At 51.0% G+C, this 22,669-nt stretch overlaps 1 protein-coding gene across 1 annotated transcript in view; it reads right to left on the reverse strand.

The window, feature by feature from the left end:
* The window catches only part of PARP1 (poly(ADP-ribose) polymerase 1), a 468,102-nt gene that overhangs the window by 160,098 nt on the left and 285,335 nt on the right, over positions 1–22,669 (reverse strand). The gene's annotated exons all lie outside the window — the stretch shown is intronic.

Genomic DNA, 22,669 nt, shown 5'->3' on the forward strand with positions numbered 1-22,669 from the left:
GGCATCGCAGTCACATATACAGGCACCACTCAGGTGCGCGGACGTCAGTTATTTTTCACGACTTTCCTTGCCACGAGCGCAGAGCCATGAAGTGAAGTGAAATGACTAATGTGCATCCAAACTAGGGCCCTGAAATGGGAGCAACCGTAGCCCTAGAAATGTGTTGCAGAGCTGGGACGCATGGGAGGGTCTAAAAGGAATCTGCGGCTAGATATTGTCTGTCCCAGATAATGCGCTACCGAAGTTAAGTAACTTGTTAATTTGATAGAGACACCTATAGCTGCAGATTCCTTACCTTTGAATAGAAACCCAAGCCCAAGCCAAATTAACTATACTAATTAGTCTTGCAGGCCCAAACAGGCGAAATGCCCTTCCCGGTGAACCTGACTTTCCGGGTATTAGCGTTTGGCAAATGTGTGCAGGGATGCCCATGTTGCTGCCCAGCAGATGTCCAGAACTGAAACCCCATGAGCTACCCCATTGCAGCCTTTACTCTGGTGCAATGCCCATAAGCCCTCAGGAGGCTGCTTTTTAGCCAGGGCTTCGCATATATTCATAAAGAGAACAACCCGGCGCAAAATGGTCCGTTTCTGACCTGCCCAACCTTTTTTAGCTCCTACATTGCCAATGAAGAGTTGGTCATCCACCCAGAGCTCTTTTGTGTGGTCAAGGTAGAACAGAAAGGCTCTTTTGGGGTCTAAACGGTGGAGTCGCTCCTCCTCTTTAGAGGGACGTGGAGAAGCATAAAAGGTGGGAAGGGCGACGGATTGCCCCAAATGGAATGGGGTCACAACTTTATGTAGGAAAGAGGCACGTGAGAAGCACCACCTTGTCTGGGAATACCATAAGATTGGGAGGCTTAGATGATAAAGCCAGCAGCTCACTCACCCTCCGGGCAGATATTATTGCCACTAAAAAAGCAGTCTTGATGGTTAGCCGCCAGAGGGGATAATTGTATAGCAGCTGAAAGGGAGCACACATGAGGTGAGTACCAGGTTCAGATTGCACCGAGGCATGATTAAGGGCGAAGGGGAAAACACAAATACAAGCCCTTTCAGAAACCTAAGAACAACTTAAATAAAGAGGGTTGGTGAGGCAGTCGCAGGAAAGCGGACAGAGCAGCCTTGAGAGTGCACAGAGCAGAGCCCTGCTGGGCAAAGGTAAAAATAAAGAGAAAAATATCAGAAAGAGAGGCAGACAGAGGGTCAATGGACTGTTCTGTACAATATTTTACAAATTCTTAGCAACATCAGGCATATACAGTTTGTGTAAAGGGGCACCAGGCCACCAAGATAGCTTTTGACCTTCCTCATGAAGTCTGTAAAGTTATCAACTGTAGCCTCTCAATCTCCACGCAAGGAGGTGTAGAGTCGACAGGCTTGGGTGGAGGACCATCCCCCGCTGCTGCAACAGAAAATCCTTCCAAAGGGGCAGCCTGATCAGAGGATTGTTGCTCATTTTCAGAAGCTCGAGATACCAAACTATGTGCCCAGTCCGGAGACACAAGGATGACTTGTTCTTAGTCGTTCATGATCTTCTTGAGAACTCTGGGCAGGAGTGGTATGGGCAGTAAAGCGTACAGAAGGTCTGCGCTTTACTCGTGCTGAACGTGTCTCAGAGTAATAGCTGCCTTGGAAACTCCAACATGCAATACTGCTGACATTGCATGTTCCCTTCGGAGGCGTACAGATAACCAAGGCTCTCCCTGCTGCTGAAAGAGTCTTTGTGCCACCTCCGAATGAAGACACTACTTGTGATCCGCTAGGCATCGTGGCGGAGTTTGTCCGCCCTGGCCTTCAGAAAGCCTGACACGTGTTGAACCACCAGCAATGTCGAGAGATGCAGGGCTTCATGACTGAGGGGGCACAACCCCACCCCGCCCTGTTTCTTGCAGTACCACATGGTGGTGGTGTTGTCCGTGAACCCTTGCATTTACTTCCCCTTGACAGAGGGAAGAAATGCTTTGAATACTAGTCGGATCGCATGGAGCTCCAGCAGGTTGATATGGAGTCTAGATTCTGCCGGAGACCAGAGTCCTCTGATCTCCACCTCTCCCAGATGGCCATCCCAGGAGTTACGCATATGTCACTACCATCAGGTCTGGTTGGGGAAGGGATAGGAGTCTGCCTTTGATCAAATTGCGGGTCATGAGCCACCACTGCAGGTCTTTTGCAGTTCCTGCTGTGATCTGGACAAAGTCTGAGAGATTCCTTTGATGCTGCACCCATTGTAACTTCAGGTCCCACTGCAGAGCCCACATATGCCATCTGGCATGATTTACCAGCAGGATGTAGGAGGCCATGGGGCCCAGCAACCTCAGAGTCATTCTCACTGAAATCCAGAAAAGAGGCTGAAACATCGATTTCATGACCTGAATGTCCTGGACTTGCTGCTCGGGAGGATAAGCCCGTTTCTGCACTGTGTCCAGAACGGCTCGGATGAAAGGGAGCGTCTCAGAAGGAGTCAGGTGCAACTTCAGCACATTTACAGTGAACCCCAGCAAATGCAGGTGGTGTGCCGTACTCTGGAGATGGGAGATGACAGTCTGTGGTGAGGCTGCCTTCAACAGCCAGTCGTCAAAGTAGGGGGAAGACCGAAATCCCTAACCTGTGCAGATGATCTGCGACCACAGGCATCACCTTGGTGAAAACCCGAGAGAAAGTAACCCCTCCGAATGATCTGCAAACTCATTTGTCAGATGTAATGGACTGCCAGTGAATAAGATGATGTTGGATTCTCCCGCTAACTGAGCACCCATGGTTTTCCAGAAATAATCTAGGAGGACTTCGAGGCTGCAGCTGCCGGGGGGAGGGCGGGAGGGGGGAGGATGGGGGGGGGGGGTTGGTGGTGGGTGGTTTCTGGCTCCATTCCCACAGAGTCGGAATGCACCACGTCCTTGCACAACTTGGGAAGCCTGAGCAGGATGGTGGTTGGGATATGGTTGGCATGGTTGACACCCCATTCCGTAGCCACGAAAGGAGTGGAAGGCAGACTGGGGGCAAACAGTCACAGAGTTCGAAAGGCCTTAACTATTGCCTGTGAGTTCTTTAAGTGCTCAAGCACAGAGTCTTCCTTCTCTCTGAAGAGACGAGTTCCAACAAAGAGCATATCCATGAGGTTGACCTGGACATGCCCTGAAAAGCCAGATGTTCTCAGCCAGGTGTAACACCGCAAGGCCACTGTTGATGAAACAGCTCTGCATATTGAGTCAGTCGTATCCAGACCACACCTAATGGTGAACTTTGCTGCATCCCTCCCATCTTTCACTGCTGTGGAGAGGATGGCCACAGCACTTGTACAACGGTTTCCCATAGGGTATGGGAGTAACAACACATAAGGCATGCAGTGTTCACCGACCTCAATCCAGGCCGGAAGAAAACACCACTTTCTTCCTAAGTGTGCCCAGCCTCTTGGATGCCCTGTCCAGGGGAGTGGTAGGGAATGCACCATTGGCAGTAGAGGCTTGGACTACCAAGCTCTCAGCGGTGGGGTGTTGGCTGAGAAAACTAGGATCATCCAGGGCAGGGTGATCGCAGCGGAAAATTGTTCTGTTCACAGGAACCCCTGTGCTAGGCTTGGACCAAGTTCCTAGAAGGACAGTCAGTTAGTGCTTCATTAAAGGGCAATAGGGGTTCGGATGAGAAAGCCCCAGGATGAAGTACTTCAGTCAAGAGGTTAGGCGTGACCGCCACAGAGGAAAGTTCAAGGTCAAGGACTTCCGCTGCCCTACTCACCACCATTGCATAAGACCCTCCCTCCTCCGTAGCCACAGTAGGTGGTGAAAGCATACCAGTATCTGGAGAGGTGTCCAGTCCACTGGCCTCTCTTAGTTCTTTATACAAGTCCAAAGTCTCACCAGGGTGTACAATTGGTGTTCTTATGGGTCCAGTGACCCCTCCCACTTTCCCCCCATGCCTGATTGCTCCACAAAACTTTCAAGCAATGACCTAGAACCACTGGGCTCTGTCGGCACTGGATCCGACTGTTGCGGTTCCGAATCAGAGTCGTCGGTGATAAGAAAGGGGCTGGTGTCATGAGCCCTGATGTTGGCACCGGCGCAGAAGAAGGTCGCGTTGGCATGACTGGCGCCGATCCTGATCGAATCCATGAGAACCCGCCAAGGCCATCGGCGTGGAACCTGATGGAGCCCCGCAGGTCCAAACGCACTCCGGAGGGGTCGGCACGCTCAAATACTCTGCGCATAGCCTCGTAAAAAACCTTTATTTGATCTGGATCGCTCAGGCTCTAGGAAACATGGGGAGGCGCAGAGTCATACCTGACAATGACTCTGCAGAACCGTGCCCGAAATATCAGTGTTCCCCACTTGTCTCATCAGCTTTAGATGGACGAGGTGTAGCTAAAGTCTGTTTAGACTTCTTCTTGTGCCTCCTTCCTGAGTGTCCCGAGAACCTAGAGTGCTAAGAAGAGTACTTGGGGCTCCTGAAGTGGATCTGCGACCTTCTTCTTGATTAGGAACAAGCCCTCCTAGGAGACAGTTAGATGTCGTCGTAGATGAAACGACAGGTCAACGCCATCACCTCCAGCTGCTTCAAAACCCTCCGCAAGACCTTCAAGTGGATCCCCCCCTGAGTCAAGAAAGACAGTCACTCACGCACTCATCACCAGCAGACTGGACTACGGAAATACACTCTACGCCGGCATCAACAAGTCCCTACCCCGCAAACTCCAGACAATACAGAACACCGCTGCCAGACTCGTCCCCGGCATCCTCCGACACGAACACATCAGGCAACACCTTCGAAGTCTCCACTGGCTCCCAGTGGAGAAAAGAGCCACTTTCAAAATCCTCACTCACGCCTACAAATGCCTACACAACAACGGACCCAAATACCTCACGACAGAATCAACTTCCACATACCCAAAAGAAACCTCCGATCTTCCAACCTCGGACTGGCCTAAACCCCGGGCATCCACAGAGCCAGAGCAGGCGGAAGATCCTCTCACATTGCAGCCAAGACCTGGAACGAGCTACCGGCAGACATCAGACGCAACCCTTCCCTGAACACCTTTAGGAAGACCCTCAAGACCTGACTCTTCGGCTAAACAGATCTGCGGACCCCCCCCTCCTTGAGACCCTCACGGGTGAGTAGCGCGCTTACAATTCCCTGACTGATTGACTGCCGTGCCACAAGCAGCTTTAGGGACTGCTTCTTCAGCTTTTGGCGCCATGGACCAGCAGTCCGTGCGCCATTTAAAGTCGTGTTCGCCCTCGAAACATCATAAGCACACAAGGTGCGGGTCGCTAACTGACTTGGTGCTCTGACAGGAGCCACACGGCTTAAACCCTACCTTTTAACGACGCCGTGCGGAACCGAATGAAGCCACCTCCCGTCACGCAGGGAGAACTGCTCACACAAAAGTTTCTGAATCAAGTCTGAAATTCAAAGGTAAGGAGTCTATCAGATCATGGAATTCAGTGTGATAAAGACAGAGTCATCTTGCTGTGTCTCATTCCCTTGTACAAAACACAAGAATACGTAATAGAAGGTACTTACTGTACCCAATAAATACCCCATCCCGTGAATAATGATAACTGACAGGTGCAGCACATACCACCTCTATTTTCATCTACCACTAATCAGTGCTTTGGACAGAAGAGAAATCACTCTTGACTATTAAACTCGTGGGTGAGGATTCCACAACTCATTTGTAATCAGCAATAGGCAGGGCTGGAAAAGCATATCAATATAAATGTGCCCCTTTCGAATTACCAGAGTCTTCGAAAGGAAGCAAGCAGGCGAACTCCCCATAAAGAGCCCAGATAAAAATGTTTTACTTTCTCTACCACTGGCATGTTTTCTCATCGCTTGGATTGTGGCAAGGGATGGGCGTGCGCTTGTGTGGCGGGGTTTAACTTTGGGCGACTCCTTGTCAGCAGAGCCAGCATCTCTTGGCTTCAATGCACTGTAAGATGAGGAGCACATCCAGTATATTTTCAGACTGAAGTTCACAGAGAGGAAAACGGCAGAAAAATCAGAAACAGGTTGAACACAGCATGGCTGCCCAGTTTTTCTAAAGTAAGGAGAGGCCTTTCATTCCAACGTCAAGCTCTGAATACAGTGGAGAAACACCTGCCCCTTTTGGGGGAGGAGGCACTGCGGGCAATATATTAAACGCAGGATCATCCAAGAACAATGGAAGCATGTGAAGATTCTCAATGTGCCCAGGATGACAAATAAGAGAATGGGCTTCTAATTCTCTTTATGGATTACCAAAAAGGTCCTGAGGTGGCACTCTAAAGGAGTCCTAAGATTTAACATCCTGATCATGTTCTAAGTACAGATAATTAATTCAATATGCATAACCGCTTCAATGGTAAGACTTTACCCTCCGCCCATCCAGGACTGGTATAAATCTACTGCTGATGAGACTGAAGAGAAACAGCCTCCACCTCCAGCTGAAAGGATACGGCGGTGGTACTCTAACCACTGACCAATAGCGATCAAGCTGCTCAGGACCAAAAGTGGACAGTGGTTCTCCTAAAGAAGCATAACTAACAAATACTGGGAAAACAAGAGTTGGTGAAGCAAGCGAGGGACATTGCCTGGGTTCGTGGCGGAAAGCACGTGCTTAGGAACATCTTAAAATTTGAAAACAGCAGCTATCTTGCGGGATAATCTTCCTGTGGGACAGTTCCCGAGGTTGCGATGGAACTGTACAGAGATACAAAAGTATAAACAACATGCCGACAATTTGAGTGACAATTTGAGTACACGCCAACATCCTAAAGATCTGATTGGTAGAGCGTGCTAACAGGCACGTAATAATAATCGAGATGCCCTTTTGGAGACATATCCTAGAATGAAAACCGGACATTTGGTTTGTGTCAGCACCTTTAGTCATCTCACAGATACTGTGAAAAAAGCCATCAATAAGAACTGGTATATTTTAAATAAAAGATGTGTCAGTCGAGGCACCTTTGTTTGCTCTCAAACGAAGTTGTAACTTGAGACATTTTAGTTCATATAAGACCTCGTACCACCAGAAAACAGACAACACATTTGACATTATAAGAGGGGGGGGGGCAGGAGTACCTGTAGTGGGACATTTTCATGTGGATATTGTTCGGTGTGGGCTCACACAACAGACAAACCAGTTAGAAATAGGACTCAAAACCCCGTGGCAACTGACAAACCATCCTAATTGCAACTCGTGGGGGTGATCTATTTGATCAGATGCCCCTGTGATCTTGAATATTTAGGGATGACTACTTGAAAGGTGAAGAGCAGGATTATGGAGCACAGGAGTTCAGTTAGATGTAAAAAGTGAAATACTAAACTTACCAGACATTCTTTAGAGGCAGAACATAGGGAGGACGATATTAATTGGGTAGTTCTTGACAAGCCTTATTATTCCACAGGTATGGGTCCGCTCCACAAAGTTTTTTTTCAGAGAGAACAACGATGGGTGTTTAGACTAAGGAGTCACCAAAGAGGTCTTATTGATGACATCCCTTGGTGTTCTCTATAAATACCATTGTGTCTGCCTATTTAGACCTTATATTATAGATTCTGGTTCACTGACACACAGAAAGGGATAAATATTCGGGACGTTGCCTTTAATACACACGTCCCTTATAGGTGCTGGAGATGTTACCACATAATACTTTTTGATAGAGCTGAGGCACAAGTTACTTACCTTCGGTAACGATATATCTGTAAGAACACGCGTCTACCTACTAAATGCGGCTGTGTCGGCATGGGTATATGATATCTGAAAGAAACAGGTTAGTGTTAGATTCCTTACCATAAAATATCCCCAGGCGTCAGACTGGATCCGGAAAGTTTTGCGTAGCAGTACCCCTGCGCGTCGGTAGGCGTCATCTGCGGCTCTGCGTCCGTCGGCGTAGTCGTGATCGCTGGGATGACGTCGGAGTACTTAGACGCCGCCCTCGCGTGCTGACGTCAGTTCTTGTACATAGCTTTCCGCGCCAGGAACGCAGAGCCATGCCAGAGACAGACACTGGTGCCAAGAAACTAGGGCCCTCAAAGGGAAATACCTTAACCCTAGCTATCGGTTCGCAGAACGGGGAGGATGGGTGGGGCGGTAAGGAATCTAACACGAACTACTGTTTCGTACAGATATATTGTTACCGAAGGTAAGAAACTTGTGGATCTGAAAGAAACAGGTTAGTGTTAGATTCCTTACCTTAGAATAGATACCCCAGCAATACCAACCCCGGTGGTGGGTCTGCAAACCAAGATCACACCAGAAAGTCCTGGAGAACGGAACGGCCGAAAAAAACATCTCTCCGGACTTGGCTGTCCAGGCAGTAGTGCCTAGCAAACGTGTGCAGCGAGGCCCACGTAGCTGCCTGACAGATGTCCTGCAAGGGGTCTCCCCGACCCAGGGCCGTAGTAGCCGCCGAGGCCCGAGTAGAATGGGCCCTCAGCCCAACAGGAGGCTCCTTTCGAGCCAAGGAGTAACAGACCTTGATGCACAACACTCACACCGAGAGATGGTTCGTTTGTGCACCGCCCGTCCCGTCTTCACGCCCACGTAAACAACAAAGAGCTGGTCTTCCACCCGGAACTGGCGTGTGCGATCTAGGTAGAAGGAGAGCGCTCGTTTTGGGTCCAGACGGTGGAGCCTCTCTTCCTCCTTCGAAGGAGGCGGAAAGAAGGTGGGCAAGGTGATGGACTGCCCGATGTGAAAGGCCGTAACCACCTTAGGCAGGAAAGAAGGACGAGTTTTTAAGACAACTTTGTCCAGATGGACAGAAAGGAAAGGAGGCTTAGAAGATAAAGCCTGGAGCTCACTCACTCTCCTGGCAGAGGTGATGGCAACCAGGAAAGGAGTCTTAAGAGTCAGAAGACGAAGAGGGCAATTATGAAGTCGCTCGAAAGGAGCGCACATCAGATAGGTTAGAACAAGGTTTAAGGAGGAAACATGTGCGTGATGCCTTTCGAAAATCTATTTACAACAGGGGACTTGAAAAGAGAAGGCTGATCGGGAAGCCTCAAGAAGGCTGAAATGGCAGAGGTAGCCCTTAATAGAGCCCAGAGCAGAGCCCTGCTGGGCAAGAGAAAGAAGAAAGAAGAGAACCTCTGAAAGGGGGGCAGTGAGTGGATCCACAGCCTTTACTGTGCACCATGCCACAAATTTGTTCCACCTGCAGGCGTATAACGATTTTGTGGAGGGACGCCTGGCTGCCAGAATCACATCACAGACTTAAGGAGGCAAGTCAAATGGCCTCAACTGCCGCCGCTCAATCTCCACGCATGGAGATGGGGGCTGGACAGGTTTGGGTGGAGGACCTTCCCCTGCTGCTGCGACAGAAGGTCCTCCTGAAGAGGCAGACGAATCGGGGGATCTACTGACATGCTGAGTAGCTCGGGATACCAGTATCGTCGTGCCCAGTCAAGGATGACTTGGGCCCGGTCGCGCCTGATCTTCTTCAGCACTCTGGGCAGAAGTGGTATAGGCGGAAAGGCGTACAACAGACCGCAGCTCCACTGGCGACGAAAAGCGTTTCCGAGCGAGTGCCACCTTGGAAATTCCAACACGCAGAACTGATGACATTGGGCGTTCTCTTCGGTGATGAATAGATCTAACCAAGGCTCTCCCCACTGCTGAAAGAGGCCTTGCGCAACGTCCGAGTTCAGACGCCATTCGTGATCCATCATGCACCAGCGGCTGAGTTTGTCCGTCCTGGTGTTCAGGGAACCTGCCAGGTGTTGAACCACCAGGGTGATGCCCTGGTGTTCCAGCCACGTCCAGAGGCGCAGAGCCTCCTGACAGAGGGTCCACGACCCCACCCCGCCCTGTTTGTTGCAGTACCACATGGCGGTGGTGTTGTCTGTGAACACCTGCACCACACTTCCCTGGACAGAGGGAAGAAATGCCTTCAGTGCAAGCCGGATCGCCCTCAGCTCCAGAAGGTTGGTGTGGAGCCGGGACTCCGCCGGTGACCAAAGGCCTCTGATCTCCCTCTCCCCCATGTGCCCCCCCCCCCCCCAACCCCCCCCATCCCAGGAGGGACGCATCCGTCACCACTACGTGCTCCGGTTGGGGTAGGGAGGGAGTTCTGCCGCTGACCCAATCGCGGTTCATGAGCCATCACTGCAACTGTCTTGCCGTGCCCTACGAGATCCGGACGTGGTCGGACAGGTTGCCCTGATGCTGCGCCCACTGAAACTTAAGGTACCAAAGCAGAGCCCGCATCCGCCACCTGCCGTGATGCAACAGAAGAATGCAGGAGGCCATCAGCCCCAGTAGCCGCAGTGTCAACCTGACCGAAACTTGGGATAAAGGCTGAAAGATCAGAATAAGAGCCTGAATATCCCAAACCCGCTGTTCGGGAGGATAAACCCGAAACTGAGCTGAGTCTAGAACCGCTCCGATGAAAGGAATATGCTACTTACCAGTATGCATCTGTTCTTGGCATGTAGGGCTGCTGACATTCATATCTGTGCATAGATCGCCGCCTAGTGTTGGGTCCGGATGATTGCATTTTGTTGTTCTGGAAGAGTCTTCGAAGTATCACGAGATAGGTGGCTCCTCCCCTGGACTAGAGTGCGCATGGGCATCTTCTCCATCCTCAGATTGTTTTTCGCCATTGTGACAGAGATGGAGATAGGAAAGTAAGAGATGGCCATGCAAGAGAAAATGCTGCAGCTGCGACAGGCACCGGGGAGGAGGGCGGGCGATATGAATGTCAGCAGCCCTACATGCCAAGAACAGATGCATACTGGTAAGTAGCATATTCCGTTCGAGGCATGTGGCTGCTGAATTCATATCTGTGCATAGACTGTATAGCAGTATCTCCTCTAGCGGTGGTTACCTGTGCCAGCTGCAGCAGTTTGAAAAAGAGTTTTGAGGACAGCCTGGCCTACAGCAGCTTGCTGTTTTGCTTGCACGTCTACACAGTAGTGTTTTGTGAAAGTGTGTATGGTAGTCCATGTGGCTGCCTTACAAATGTCTTCAAGAGTAATATTCTCTAGGAAAGCCATGGATGCCCCCATCTTTCTTGTAGAGTGTGCTCTTGGGGGTACTGTTAAAGTGCGTTTTGCCTTTTGGTAGCATATTTTTTTTTTGAAAAATATTTTTATTGCGAAATCATAAAAAGGCACAGGTTCTCATGATCATCCAAGCCACTCAAATGCGAGATTATTGACATGCAATTTCCAGGACAATACACAGCCATATAGGCCCACATCCCGGAGGCTGGGCGGCGTAAAATCAGAGCTCGGGTCAAGAGAAACTCAGCCGTGCATTAAGGATACGCATTTATCTTTGTATTCGCTAATTTTTCTTCTTTTCTGTTTAACATAAAACAAGAAACAAACCCCCCCGAGCATGGCATCATTATTAAAGTATTTAAAGAATCAGGCTCTCTATGTGAGGCCCAACAAAGGCGCAGTCATTATTATGCAGGAAAAGACCTATAGGGATCACAGCAAATCACAGTTATACGCACCAAGGAATATTAGCGTGCTTTCGGTGGAGTACTACACCGGACTCGGGCCCTCCAACCCGGTTCCCTCTCCAGCATACTCTGTCTCAGATTCATCAGGGGTGAATAATTCAGCTTGGTGGCTCCAAGACGCGCCCCTCACCTCCAAGCGGCAGTAGCACGACCCCCAAGGCCCCAGCGACGCCCCCATAGAGGAGTGCACAACTGTAGCGCAACGCGGGTCAGGGATCTTCCAAGCCGCATGCCGCCACAGAGCAGAGAAGGAAGCGCCCCGGCACTCAGGCAAGATGGCGGGCGAGTGGGGGAAGGGCGCCAATTTAGTCATGTCCCCTATAGCGCCGCATCATGGGCCTCCGCAAGTTGCAAAGTCACAGCGGGCACCCGGTGGGAGATCCAGCGAAGGCAATGGTTCGGGGGAGGGTCTGGCCCGCGGACCCCGCAGACTGCGGCAAGCGGGGCAGCCCAGGCAGGTCTCACTCGGTCTCCGGTTCCAACAAGGGCCGAGGCGACAGCACCCAGTCTGCCTCCGCGTTCCACAAGACACCCAGGGTCCCGGGGGCCCGCCAAACACTCACCAGGGGCGACGGCCCCTGATCGGCAGCTCCGCTTCAGGAGGGCAGCCGGGGGGAGGGGCGGGCGCCGCGATCTCTTCGCGCTGGTCGGCGTGGGTCGCCGAGGTCCCCCGGCAGCCGCCAGGCGCCCCCAGATGTACACCAGCCGCAGCCTGCAGTGCGAGAGGGCCCGTCGGGGACGCGCCCGGTCCAGGATCAGCGAAGCGCCGCATCTAGGCGGGCCTCTCGCACCTCACCACAGGCCCAGACCACGGCCTCGCGTAGTTCGGCCCGGAGCTCCGGTCGCCGACAGTGCCTCCGTCGCTGCTCTGTGGGGGTTCCACGAGTCGCCCTTCAATGTGGGGGTCACGTTCGATTCAGAGAAGCTTCCGGTCCGTTTTTGCTCGAATCGACAGCCCTGGCAGGATCTTTACACAGGATTAATGGGTCCACGGGACGGAGCTGGTGGAGCTCACGTCCTGTCGGCCATGCTGCTTGGCCACGCCCCCTTTGGTAGCATATTTGAATGCAATTAACTATCCATCTGGCTATTCCTGACTTTGATATTGGATTTCCTTTATGTTGTGGTGAAAAAGCAACAAATAAATGCTTTGTCTTTCTAAATGATTTCGTTCTGTCCACATAATAAAGCAGAGCTCTTTTTACATCTAGTGTGTGTAGGGCTCTTTCAGCTACTGACTGTGGATTTTGAAAGAACACTGGCAGTTCTATTGATTGATTAATATGGAAATTGGATACGACCTTCGGCATAAACTTAGGGTTTGTTCGAAGAACCACCCTGTTAGCATGTACTTGCATGAAAGGTTCTTGAATTGTTAGTGCTTGTAACTCGCTAACTCGCCTGAGTGAGGTAATGGCAATCAAGAATGCCACCTTCCACGTTAAGAATTGCAGTTCGCATGAGTGTAGAGGTTCGAAAGGAGGTCTCATAAGTCTGGTGAGTACTATATTTAGATTCCAGACTGGGGAAGGAGGGTGTCTTGGAGGGATCACCCTTTTAAGACCCTCCATGAAAGCTTTGATTGCTAAACAGTGAAAGGTGTTGCCTGGTTTGAAGGTATGCTGCTATAGCAGCGAGGTGTAGTCTTATTGAAGAGTATGCTAGGTTGCATCTTTGAAGATGTAGCAGGTAACATATAATGTTTTGTATGGAAGCGTCTAAAGGGTTGATTTGGTTATTGTTGCAGTAAATAACAAATCTCTTCCATTTAGCTGCATAGCACGCTCTTGTAGTTGGTCGTCTTGCCTCCTTAATGATGTTCATGCAGTCTGGGGGCAAGTTAAGGTATCCAAATTCTAAGACTTCAGGAGCCAGATCGCTAGGTTCATCTGATTGGGATCTGGGTGTCTGATTTCTCCATGGTTCTGAGTTAGAAGATGGGGTGCGAGGCACAGCCTTTGATGAGGAACAACTGAAAGCTCCAGGAACGTTGTGTACCACGGCTGTCTCGCCCATGTGGGAGCAACTAGGATTAGTGTGAGTGATTGTTGCCGTAGTTTGCGTGCCACCAGCGGAATCAGCGGTGCTGGGGGAAAAGTGTACGCAAATCTGCCTGACCAGTTCATCCATATCACATTGTCCTGTGACAACGGATGTGGGAGCCTAGCGGCAAAGTACTGGCATTTCGAGTTTTCTTTTGTGGCAAACAGGTCTATGTCTGGGTGACCCCACTCATTAAAGAATGGCTGGAGAACTAGGGGGTGAATCTCCCATTCGTGTAGTTGTTGGCTGTGCCTGCTGAGCAGGTCTGCTATCTGATTGTCTTTCCCTGGAAGGTGTTCTGCTAGGAGAAAGATTTCTTTTGGAACTGCCCACTTCCATATGCTCTGTGCCAGGTGGGACTGCTGTGGAGAGTGTGTTCCTCCCTGTTTCTGGATATAGTACATTGCGGTCATGTTGTCCGTACGGATCAACGCAGTCTTGCTGTACAAGTATTTCTGGAATGCTTTCAGGGCTAGGAATATCGGTAGCAACTCTAGTTGGTTGATATGCAGTTTCTTTTGTTTGGTTGTCCAGAGCCCTTGTACTGTGTATTGAAGGAGATGGGCTCCCCAGCCTGTCAGTGATGCGTCCGCTGTTAGTACTAGTTGTGGAACTGGCTCTTGGAACAGTCGCCCCTTGGAAAGGTTTTGTGGGTTCCACCACTGCAGAGAGTTATGAGCGCGACTGTCTACCAACACTAGGTCTTTTAGTTGTCCTTGAGCTTGGTTCCACTGCCGTGCTAGGCATCTTGCAATGGATGCATTTGACGTCTGGCATGGGGGACAATGAATATGCAGGAGGCCATCATGCCTATGAACTGCATGAAGACTCGAGCTGGCAGAGAGTGTTGTGGCAGAAATTTGCGAATGAGCATCTGCATGCTGGTTATCCTCGCTGAGTTTGGGTATGCCTTTGCCACTGAGGTATCTATAGTGGTTCCCAGATATTGTTGTGTGTGGGACGGTTGCAGATGCGATTTTGGATAGTTTATCGAAAACCCTAGGCTGTGTAGCAGCTGAAGTGTTTGAGACGTGTCTCTTGCACACTGTTGGTACGATTTCGCTTGTATTAGCCAATCGTCTAGATATGGAAACACATGGATGTGTTGCCTTCTGAGATGTGCAGCTACTGTCGCTAAGCATTTTGTAAACACTCTTGGTGCCGTGGTTACCCCGAAGGGGAGAACCTTGAATTGGTAGTGTTGACCTTCTATTGTGAACCTGAGATATTTTCTGTGAGCTGGGTGGATGGGTATGTGAAAATACGCGTCCTTGAGGTCCAGTGTTGCTAGGAAGTCTCCTTGCTGTAGCAACTGGAGCACTTGCTGTAGTGTGATCATATGGAAGTGCTGCGACAGTATGTATTGATTTAGGGGTCTGAGGTCCAATATTGGTCTGAGGGAACCGTCCTTCTTGGGAATAAGGAAGTATACTCCTGCCCCTTGGTGTTGGAAAGGGACTGGCTCTATGGCCCCCTTTTCCAGCATGCATTTCACCTCTTGTTGTAGCAGGGTGATGTGTTCTTTGGACATGGGACGGTGTCTGGGTGGTATGTTTGGTGGGGTAGAAGTGAGTTCCAGGCAGTAACCATACTGGATAATTTGTCTCACCCACCTGTCCGTGGTAATTGCGTTCCAGACAGGTAGGAATTGTTGGAGTCTGCCTCCGACCGGTGTTAGGTGGTCTGGAGGTAGCGTGATGAAGTCACTGTTTTGTGGCAGTGGAGGCTCTCGTGTTATTGTCTCCACATCCTCTTCCCTTATTATTGGTGCCCCTATAACCTCCTCTGTTGGTGTTTTTGGTGAAGGAACTTTGTGTGTTGCCTTTGTATGAAAATGACGTTTGCGAGGTATTGCCTTGTGTAGCTGTCCTGTATGAGGAGCGTCGAAAGGAACTTCTATGTTGCTGAAACTGCAATGCGCCTATTGACTTTGCGGTTTCTGTGTCCTTCATTTTATCTAAAATGGTGTCGACAGCAGGGCCAAAAAGAAAGTCCTGATTGACTGGCTGGTTAAGAATGGTGGGCTGCACTTCGTTCTTAAAGCCTGAAATACGCAGCCATGCATGTCGGCGTAGTAAAACGCTTGTGTTAATAGACCTGGCTGCGGTGTCGGCTGCGTCAAGCGCACATTTGATGGAGGCGTTTGTAATGAATTTTCCCTCCTGTATGAGGTCATTAGCTTGGGCTTGAAAAGGCTCAGGTAGGTGTTGCATTAAGCTTTCAAGCTGGTCATAGTGTGCCCTGTCGTAACGAGCTAGCAGAGCTTGTGTATTCGCAATCCTCCATGAATTGGAGGCTTGCACTGCTACCCTTTTACCTGAGGCCTCTAGTATCTTAGATTCTTTATAAGGTGGAGGTGCTTCACCCGTTGTCTGTGAGTTGGCCCTTTTGCGTGCGTTAGCCACCACCAGTGAGTCTAATGGTAACTGCCCTTTGATGTAGGTAGGGTCTGCTCTATACTTCTTTTCAATCCTGGGATTGATTACCCTTGCCCTGGCTGTATCTTTAAATATGTCAGGTGCGTATTTTAACACTCCCTTTAACATAGGAAGTGTTCTGACACTTTTTTCTGAAGTAGGGAAGGTGTCAAACAAGAAGTCTTCTTCTACAGGGTCATTATGCATGTCCACATTGTGGTACTGCGCTGCCCTGTCTATTAGTTGGTTGAAAACAATGATGTCATCAGTCGGTGACGGCTTATTTGGATAAGAGGATACATCAGGGATGGGATGGGTGTTATAAGGGTCAGTTGGCTCCTCCCATGGTTCGTTCTGGGTGTCAGGATCTTGTGGGTAATCATATTCAGGCTGTGGATCCTCCCCTGTGTTCCCCTCATTGTCCCCATAATGAGAAGAAGAGTAAGGAGCAAAAGGTGTAGTAGGCATTATGGGATAGAAAGGAATGAAGGGTCTAGAGGGAGAAGTCCCAAAGTCCTTCTTCTTTAGTGGAATAGGTGAATGAGAGCCAGTGTCCAGTGGCCTCTTCTTCCTGTGCAGGATTGTGACTTTACCAGTGTCAGGATTAATATATATTTTTGCCTGGTCGTCTGATGGATCTGGTTGGAAGAGTTCTTCCTCTACAGTCCTTGGTTGTGTTTTTGACATTTTTGGGTCGATAACACCTTCTGATTCGATGACTTTTGGTGCCTTTGTGCTTTTCTTCGGCTCGGGCCCTTTCTTCGGGTCGACCGGGTCTTTCGGTTCGACACGTTTCTTGTGCTCGACAGGCTTTTTTGGTTGACTGTCCTTTGCCAAGTCGATGGTCTTTTGGGGATCGACTGGAGTTTTTGGAGCACTTGTCTTTTGGTCGATAGCCTTCTCCGGCCAGGTTACAGGCTTCGGTACGGCACCCCTTCTGTCGGCGACCTTCTTTGTGGTTCGGCGCCCTGCGGCTGGGTGTTCTTGTTCGGTTCGACAACCTTCTTCAGGTCGACGGTTTTCTTTGGGTCGACGCCTTTTGGCTGAACGGCCTTTTTTGGGTCGACGGTTTTCTTTGGGTCGACGCTTTTGGGCTGTACGGCCTTCTTTGGTTCAACGCCCTTCGGGTCGACAACCTTTTTTGGCTCTGGAACCTTCTTAGGGATGACGTTACTTGGCCCTGGGGTCTCTGAAGGCTTAGGTTTCCGTTTCGGAGCAGAGCCGGATGGCGGGGCTGTCGAATGTTTTTTCGGATCTTGGCTAAGGCCTTTTGGCGATGCCTCGACCGGATCCTTAGGTAACGGGGTAATTGGTGTTGGGGGCAGTGTACTCACGATTTGCCCCGGTGGGATCTCGTCATCGGAGTCTGAGTAGTACTCGCGGTGACGATCTCTAGGTCCGAGTCTGGTGCTTCTGGAAGTTCTTGGTCATCATCTTCGATGTTGTCCGGTTCCAGTGCCTGTCGCTGCATCTCTTGCCTAGCGGCCCGTTGAATCCGTATGGTTTTCTTCAACCGAAATTGGGCGCAGGCTGTGCAGGTTTCTTCCTTATGGTCTGGGGAAAGGCACCTGTTGAATACGGAGTGTTTGTCAGTATGCGGGAACTTGGAGTGGCATTGTGGGCACCTTTTGAACGGGCTCCTTTCCATCGACGGCTGGCTCACGTGTCGTCGAAAAGACCCAACGGCCCGCGTCGACGACCGAGTCGAGATGGAAAGCTTGATCGAGGCAAGAGGTACCGAGCGAGAACAATACCGTCGAAGCCGAAGGCCTTTAGAAAAGTTTTGTTTCGATTCCGAAGTTGGAGTATTGGAGTAACATCCGAACCCAATGGCGGAAAAAAACCAATCTGAGGCAGGGCTCGACAAATGTACTCGCCCGCTCACAAATGCGAGTGAATTTTGTGCAGGTCGAGTCAGTTTCAAGGCCTACTTGACCGGCCTGGCGAGTGCCGTAGCATGTGGAAGGCTCTAGGTGGCAGCATTGCGGTGCGGTGCGCGATGAAAGGCTTTAGGGGGCAGCATGTATCATGCACGCACGCACGATAGGTGGAGTGCAGGTGGTGCGGTGCACGGTGAAAGGCTTTAGGGGGCATCATGCATCATGCACGCACTGCCTATTGTTTGGGTGCCAGGGCCGTCAATCTTGTAGCGCGCGAAAGCGCTACCAATGACGGCCCTGGCCTGTCCCCGCGCTGTGCTGCTTAAAGTGCAGCAGTGACGTAGCTCGCCACCACGCGCTCTCCTCGGTGGAGTCGGGACTCGGGACAGAGTGCAGGGCGATTTGGCAGAGGTGAGTCACTTTTGACAACGTTAAATTTCTTTTCATCAAACGAGGCTGAGCTGACTGATCCGTCATGTCTCACCCTCACAGGTCAGCCTCCGAGTCGTGACTGGCTGCATTATATGTTCACAGCTGCTGCTGTGAGACTCAGCCCAGGCCGACCGCAAAACTTCTCACAGTAGTGTCTTTTTGATTTCGCTGAGGGAACTAGTCACTGTCAGAGTAGGGCAGCTAGTGGCAGTTATTGTTCTTTGCGCGCCGCTGCCTGTGTGCGAGTTCACCGTGCCATTCTGCAAGACTTTTCAGTCCGTGAGTGTGATTCATGACGGACGTGTTCTGCTTGATTTATTAATGTAATCTAGCAGCCTGTGCCTGCAAGTAGACATCCCCTGCTCACCTCGGGCTCGGTGCCGCTGCAGGGTGGGCTGAGTTGATTCACTGTAATGATTAGCAGCAGAGTTGGACCCGCAGCACCATTTGTGCCGTCTGTAATGCGGCATGTAGTTCCTTGCATCAGTAATTAAATTAGACCGAGAGGGCATCTTCCCTCTTGCTGAGTGTTTTTCCGGCAACTCAGGTGCCCCCCCACCCCCTCCCCAGTGCCGACGGCAGTGACCTTTCGGCGGCACAGCTTCTTCGGGCATTCTGAATACCGGAGAATAATTCTGAATGGACGCTGGCATGCCCTGTGTGCCTCTCGAGCCGGTCGCCTGGACACACTCTCATTGTCAATAATTCATCTTAATTCCAGGGAGGATGGACTAGGCGCCTTCAGGTGCAAGCTGTGACAGGAATGTTTTAAATTTCCTGCCGGCCCAGGCCCCCAAGAGTTATTGCTGCTCCCAGCGCCAAAGTTAAATAGGAACAACACATCCGACTTTGACAAGTGCTTCTGCCCTGTCGTGGGGTGGGAGGTGGGCTTCTGCCTGGTCATGGTGGGTCCGTGAGCAGATGCTGTAAGAGTGTCTTTTAAAGGTAGGCGCCGGCACTGCTCTCAGAACAGCAGTGACATCACTGACTCTACCCCATCTATAAGCACTTTCAAACGTGTTTTTGGTTTTGCCACTTGGGTAGCATTGCAACTTTCTTTATTTCGCTGTCTTAATTATTTATGTTATTTACCAACCTCTCTGGTTTTGGGTTATGCTAAACCGAGGCATTGCCTCGTCCACATTTGATTTGGTAATCTGTAATTAGCTTAGTACGCTGCTATGAATTTTTCCTTTGGTCTTAATAAGATTCGATATATTATATTGTGCATGTGAGTTGAAAATGAATGTCAATGTTGTAATGAATCTGTAAAGCGTTATGTGCAAATTGGCATTATATGCTGCATTATTGTGGAAGCAACGAATAAGAAGGACATTGGTGCTGTACTAAGTAGAACAGTTGCACTGTCAAGCAAGTCCTAACTGTGATCACTGTGTAGAGCAAAAAAAGCACTTTTTTGTGGATGCACATGTTCTGGAAACATGTACTCAATTGGCTCCCAACATGTGGGCAGAGCCAAACTCTAATGGTCTGGTGACAGCTACGTTGTCAAGCCAGACCATGTGCAAATTTGTTTACAGGTCGGACTGTCTGTGCTGTGCTCATATAAACTCACTGTTTAAAAAAGGTTTGCTTGCCTTTTCCCGGATGAAGCGCTATGTGGAGGTAAATGGGTGAAATTTGCCGTTAATTTGGGTGGCCAACGTTTTCCTGGGTTTTTGGAGCTGCAAATGTTTTGAAAAAAGTCCATTATGCGATCAATTGTGGGTCGAGTGCATTGCTGTTAGGTCGAGTAGAAAAGTCTACTCACTCGACCTGCAGGTCAAGTGAGATTTTTTAGATTTGTCGAGCCCTGTGAGGATGGAGAAGATGCCCATGCGCACTCTAGTCCAGGGGAGGAGTCACCTATCTCGTGATACTTCGAAGACTCTTCCAGGACAACAAAGTGCAATCATCCAGACCCAACACTAGGCGGGGATCTATGCACAGATATGAATTCAGCAGCCCACATGCCTCGAACAGGAGCTTCTGAGAGAAGCACAGGTCTGACTTCGGCACATTGATGGAGAACCCCAGCGAGTGCCGGAGGTCGGCCGTAGTCTGGAAGTAGGAGACGACTGTCTGGGGCGAGCCCGCCTTCAACAACCAATCGTCGAGATAGGGGAAGACTGAAACCCCTAATCTGCGCAGATGAGCTGCGACCACCACCATCACTTTCGTGAACACCCTTGGGGCGCTGGTAAGGCCGAAGGGGAGCACGGTAAACTGAAAGTGCTCGCGGCCTACCGTGAACCGCAAATAACGCCGGTGGGCCGGCAGGATGGGGATGTGGAAATACGCGTCCTGCAAGTCCAACGCTACCATCCAGTCTTCTGGGTCCAAGGCAGCTAGGACCTGAGCCAAAGTCAGCATCTTGAACTTCTCCTTCTGGAGGAAGCCGTTGACGGTCCGTAGGTCCAAGATAGGGCGTAGGCCTCCTTTGCCCTTCTTGGGTACCAGAAAGTAGGGGGAATAGCAACCACGTCCTACTTCTGGCCCAGGAACGCGCTTGACGGCCCCCTTGGCCAAGAGGGCCGTAACTTCCTCCTGCAGAAGTTGCAAGTGATCCCCCAACATGCGGTGGTACTGCGGTGGCATGGCTGGAGGGGTCGCCTCGAAGGGGAGGGAGTAGCCCCTTTGGACTATTTGCAGCACCCACCTGTCTGATGTGATGGAGCGCCAGTGGAGGAGGGGATGGCGAACCCTGCCCCCCACTGGCGTCGAATGGGCCTGAAAACTCAGACTAGGAGGATTTTTAGGCAGATGCTGCGGGGGCGGGTGTGGACTGACCTTGCCGGTGTCCCCCGGCACCGCCGCAACGGTTACCACGTCCGCGACCGCGTTGAGGTTGGTTCTGCGGCCTGTGGCTAGTTGGACGTGTGGGGGCGCCCCTTTCTTGGCCACGAAAGGGGCAAAAGGCAGAAGTTTGCTGGCGTTGGCCGAGGCCCAAGGACTTGGCCATGGAGTCCTTAAAATGCTCCAGCGCACTCTCCGCCTTGTCGCCAAAGAGGCGACGGCCATCAAAGGGCATGTCCATAAGAGTGGCTTGGACATCCCCCGGAAAGTTTGCGGACCTCAGACAGGCGTGGCGGCGAACCGCCACCGTCGTCGCAATCGCCCTACCCAGCGAGTCCGTGGTATTAAGTCCACACCGTATTAAATAGCGTGCTGCATCCCGTCCCTCCGGATCACCAACCGATCCATGCCCCCACCACATCTTCAACAAGGCCGACTCCATCATCGCACCCCAACTCCGGGATATCATCAACTGTTCCCTCTACACCGCTACCTTCCCGGAAAGCTGGAAACATGCCGAACTCAGCGCCCTCCTGAAGAAACCTACAGCAGACCCCACCGAACTTAAGAACTACCGCCCCATCTCGCTCCTCCCATTCCCTGCCAAAGTCATAGAGAAGACTGTCAACAACCAGCTCGCCGCCTTCCTCGAGTCTAACGGCTCCCTCGACCCCTCACAATCCGGCTTCCGAGCCAAACACAGCACCGAGACCGCCCTCATCGCAGCCACAGACGACATCCGAACACTACTCGACAACGGGGAAACAGCTGCCCTCATCCTCCTGGACCTCTCCGCAGCGTTTGAGACGGTCGGCCATAGCACCCTTTTACAACGCCTCAGCAACGTTGGGATACAAGAAAAAGCATTGGACTGGATCATCTCGTTCCTCGCCGGAAGAACCCAGAGAGTCCGCCTCCCCCCCTTCAGATCGGAGGCCCCCGAAGTCATCTGTGGAGTACCACAAGGATCATCCCTCAGCCCCACGCTCTTCAACGTCTACATGAGCCCCCTCGCAGCCATCGCACGCCAGCACAACCTCAACATCATCTCCTATGCTGACGACACTCAGCTGATCCTCTCCCTCACCAAAGACCCAAACACCGCCAAAACCAACCTACACGAAGGAATGAAAGACGTAGCCGAATGGATGAAGAATAGCCGCCTAAAACTGATTTCAGACAAGACGGAAGTCCTCATCCTAGGATCATCCCCCTCTGCATGGGACGACTCATGGTGGCCGCAGGCCCTAGGCAGCGCGCCCAAACCAACGGACCATGCTCGCAACCTGGGATTCATTCTAGACTCCTCCCTCTCAATGACCAAACAAGTCAACGCCGTCTCGTCATCATGCTTTAACATCTTACGCATGCTCCGAAAGATCTTCCGATGGATCCCCACCGAAACAAGAAAGACGGTCACCCAAGCACTTGTCACAAGCCGGCTGGACTACGGAAACACCCTATACGCCGGAACCACAGCCAAATTACAGAAAAAACTCCAACGCATTCAGAACGCCTCCGCCCGACTCATCCTAGACATACCACGCCACAATCACATCTCCGGCCACCTGAGAGACCTTCACTGGCTCCCCGTCAACAAGAGAATCAAGTTCCGCCTCCTCACCCACGCACACAAGGCCCTCTACGACCTA

Source organism: Lissotriton helveticus, chromosome 6 (genome assembly GCF_964261635.1).
Source record: "Lissotriton helveticus chromosome 6, aLisHel1.1, whole genome shotgun sequence".
Lineage (NCBI taxonomy): Eukaryota > Metazoa > Chordata > Amphibia > Caudata > Salamandridae > Lissotriton > Lissotriton helveticus.